The sequence below is a fragment of the Carassius auratus genome, unplaced genomic scaffold (assembly GCF_003368295.1).
Source record: "Carassius auratus strain Wakin unplaced genomic scaffold, ASM336829v1 scaf_tig00215379, whole genome shotgun sequence".
NCBI lineage: Eukaryota > Metazoa > Chordata > Actinopteri > Cypriniformes > Cyprinidae > Carassius > Carassius auratus.
The window spans coordinates 33,371-37,751 of NW_020528054.1; the positions used below are offsets into that span (position 1 = coordinate 33,371).

A 4,381-nucleotide genomic window follows, 5' to 3' on the forward strand; every position below is an offset into this window, starting at 1 on the left:
CATGAAATTCCTGCAGCATTATAGTCCATGCAGTATCTTCTAATGCAGCTTTCAGCCTGCCCTTCATCTAACTGAATGTCATTAATGTAACCAAATGTTCATTTCTTAATTAAAACACATTTAACTATTGTTTACAAAATTAAATGGTGTATTTACCAAACACCATTCTTAATATAGAATATTCACCCTACTTTATTATCCAACACCATGTGCAGTACTTTACTGGAGGATACAACATAAAGACAACTAAAGTAGTGTATTAAGACAAATGATATACAATTTTTAACAATATTAAAAATGGGTTATGTTAAAACCATGTTTTTCTAATCAGATGAAACCATGCAAATGCATGCATGGTGAAATGTCTTGAGCCCCAAAGAATCACATCAAGTTTTTAGAGCTCTCCTGCTTTTCTTCCTCTTCTTGCTTGTCCATGTCCTGGACATATCATAATCTTCCATGTCATACATTTTTTTTTGCAGTTGTTATGCAGCACCCTACAGCACAACTGATGAACAAAAGACATGTTACTAATTTAAATCAAATATCTTTATTGTCACAATACAATGAACACAAGTATACAGGTGATGAAAGTCTTGGGTGCAGACTGCAGCGTGACAGTATGGATGACAAATGAATTAATTCATGAATATATATGAAATACAAATTCTGAATATATATATATGCAACACACATATATAAGGGACTCAATTCAGGTAGATAACAATATATGTTAAAAATTATGCTATACAAAGAGCATGAATTGAAAACAATAATAATCACAGTACACATACATCTCTGCAGTAAAGCACGGTATGAATTAGTGCAAACAGAATGTCAGGGTGCATAATAATATTGAGTCCAGTCAGCATAACTGATAAGAGTGCAGGGCATATGAGGTTGGTGGGGTGTGTATGGTTTTACTGGTATGAGTTCAGTTCAGTCTGATTGCCTGTGAAAGGAACTTGTCTCACTGTCTGCTGGTGTAGGTTCTGTGATAACGTCTGCCTGATGGTAACAGTGAGAGCAATCCATGGCTCGGGTGGCTGGAGTCTCTGACGGTCCTCCTCACACTCCACCTTGTCTAGCTGTCCTGGAGGGCCAAAACATGTATTTAGGTTATGGTAAATCAATAAACAATATATAGTATTTTTATTTATAATTGTTGCACTGGACTTAACATTGATTCTTGTTGGGGATATTGGCCAAAAGAATCCCACCACAACTAGCTCTCGTTGTTTAGCTGTGATGTTTACTTTGCAGGCCGTAACATCTTAGCTGTCGCAGTAGAGCGGTTTGTGAATGCAGTCTTCACAGAAGATAACTGATGGGTTCAGGTAGCAGTGATGCACTCGGTGGCCATTCAATTGATATCTTCATCAATTGGCTTCATCTTAATTCAAACAAACAGACAAAACAATAAGTCAGCAATAACAGCAATAACCATTCTAGAGTAATAGTGTTGGTGAATAAAGTTGCAGGTGTCAGTACTCACCATATTCAGTCATTTCCTTCCCAAATCACAGAGATGATGCACAGCTTATTTGCTCATTTTAGGAGCTATAAAAAAGATGTATATGTGAAAAACTATAACTGCGGACTTGAAAAGTCTTTTGAGAGATCAACATCAATGTTGTACCACACATAACTGCATTGAATTCAGACATACAAATTGAAATGTGAAACTTTTCACCTTTCTGTCTTTTCTTTTGGGGCACAAGAAGTGCATGTTCACTCCTCATTTCTTTAGGACTGGTTTGACTGATTTTCTTTGCGTTTCTGGTCTTCAGCTGTAAAACAAGAAAATATTTATTGACCCCATGTTTAATCATTATTGTTGTTTAAAAATATAAATAAAGCAGATATCATTATATACTTCAAGCACAAGTTCCTTGGCAACTCTAGTAGGCTCCTGAGTTCATCTGTACACATCAGATTCAGCGTCTGAGAAAATGCCATCATGCAAACTCTCAGTTTCTGCCTTACAACAGAGCATAAAAGAATGTGTGAGTGAGGGAGAACAGGATGAAGATGAAGTGAAAAAGGCAGAGAAAGGCAGAATTTTGTGTATAAATTTAACAGAATAAGGGGAACATTTAAGAGATTTAAGAGAACAGTATTGTCTGTTGGTGTGGATGCTAAAATACTTCTCATTATAGTTATTGGTCTTTGTGTGAACAACTTTAAGTGATCTGATTGCCCAATTCATTGAAGATCTGATTTGTAGCACTTGAAAAGTTAAACTAGGATTTCCATTCTCTTGCTTCTAAGACAGATGTGTTCAGTAACATCACCATAGAAAGAAAGGCAGACTATGAAGTGTGGACAGATATCATGTACTGTTGAAACAGGAAGAGGCGGCACCAATTTGTAAAGATTAATAAAGAATACAATGGACTTCATTTAAACTTCATGATATAAAACACTCTTACAATGGGCACAATCTGATGGGAGCTGTGGTAATGGCCAATAACAGCAGTAGGAGTAAAAGTTGTAGAATTTTGTACAAGTACGCTTGTGCAATATAATATGATTATTGGATGAATTATTACTATTACAACATGCTCTTTGTTGAGTGTTCTTCCTGATGGGCTAAGTGAACCAAAATTTAAGAAACATTAAATGCTGAGAAAAATGTATCTGACGTACCATTGGAAGTGTTTGCCTTTGCAGCTTTTGGTCTTCTTCATAAATGCACAAGATGGTCAAATTCAAATCTCATGACAGGCCTTCCTGAAATATAAACATGTTGAGACAGTGTGTTAAAATGATCTGTGACCAAAATATTTGATTAACACATAATATAAGGATGCGTTCATTAAAGCAAATCAGTTATAACTAAGAGTCTTCAAGATTACCTGTGAAGGGTTGATCCTTTGAAGGACTTGTTCAGCCCCCTTGACAGCTTCTTCAGTATCAGCATTGGGAGCGTGGAGTTGAAGTTCCCTGTTAATTCTAGCAGAGCGAGAGAGAGAGAGAGAGAGAGAGAGATTTTACAAGAGATGGCTTCTTTAAAGATCTGCTGGATTACAGGTTGTTGTGGAGTATGTAATCCGACGTAACTGCAAGACAGAAAAAACACTGAATTACAATTACATCACAAAAAGATATTAAAGGCATGGCAAACTTAGTGGTTACTGTGCTTTACAAATAGTGTAGAGTAAAAACAGTTACTGTGGTAAAATCCTGGTAAGTGTTGTGGTTATTGTGTGTTAGTAAATACAAATACCAGAGTAAAACTATGGTTACTATGGTAAACCCATAGTAAATGTTGTGGTTATTGTGTGTTAGTAAATACAAATACCAGAGTAAAACTATGGTTACTATGGTAAACCCATAGTAAATGTTGTGGTTATTGTGTGTTAGTAAATACAAATACCAGAGTAAAACTATGGTTACTATGGTAAACCCATAGTAAATGTTGTGGTTATTGTGTGTTAGTAAATACAAATACCAGAGTAAAACTATGGTTACTATGGTAAACCCATAGTAAATGTCGTGGTTATTGTGTGTTAGTGAATACAAATACCAGAGTAAAACTATGGTTACTATGGTAAACCCATAGTAAATGTTGTGGTTATTGTGTGTTAGTAACTACAAATACCAGAGTAAAACTATGGTTACTATGGTAAACCCATAGTAAATGTCGTGGTTATGTGCGTTACAAAGTCCAGAGTAAAACTACGGTTACAGTAGGAGAAGCATGGTAAATATGCTGTAGTTACTGTGTGTGAATTGGCTACACATGACGTGGTCAAGCAAAAGTTAGGCTAGTATTGTAAAAATATGCTAAATGTGTGGACTTTTTACACGATCACGATTATCACGCGATATTGGGTTGGGTGCTTTGTTGTGCTTGTATTAGTCATGTCTAAAAGCTGAAGACCCATATGTCACATCATAAATTTATTTAAACTGCAACAGGTCTATAAACAGTACAGGTTAGCTTAGGCTAATGACAATGGTAGGCTAGCTGAGCAGCCCACTGACCCATAATTGGAGCATAAACTGCCCTTTAAAAACACGGCCCTGTCTAACGTGATGCAGAAATACTGAAATAATTAAAACAATACGCTTAACCACGTGATATCATTACAAAAAGAAGAATAAAAAAATATATTTACCCTTGCTTACCTGTTTGAAGGTGTACGCGCATCAGGTGAACTGAACGAGCCTCGCTTGGTGACGTCACTGCCGCTGAAGATGATGCGTGTTATTTGACGCATCTGCTCTCCACCGAAATTAATGGGAAGGATTGGCGTATCATATGCACGCAAAAATGGCATTTGGCGTATGCATTACACGCAAATAGAAAGTGTAAAGTCGTGTTATTTATACGCAGACTGATGAGAACGGGTTATACACAGATAAGACCAGAATT

General features: G+C 36.3%; 1 long non-coding RNA gene across 3 annotated transcripts; it reads right to left on the reverse strand.

Moving 5' to 3' along the window:
* Positions 1–531: 531 nt before the first annotated feature.
* On the reverse strand, positions 532–2,710 carry LOC113094359 (uncharacterized). Of its 3 annotated transcripts, XR_003288066.1 has the most exons (6): positions 2,650–2,710; positions 1,877–1,981; positions 1,694–1,790; positions 1,496–1,560; positions 1,182–1,393; positions 532–1,093 (listed from the first exon to the last, which is right to left on the reverse strand). It is a non-coding gene; the product is annotated as an uncharacterized LOC113094359 (long non-coding RNA). The 3 variants fall into 3 exon arrangements; XR_003288065.1 differs by having other exon boundaries at positions 532–1,393; XR_003288067.1 differs by having other exon boundaries at positions 532–1,393; positions 1,877–1,977; positions 2,650–2,708.
* Positions 2,711–4,381: the final 1,671 nt, after the last annotated feature.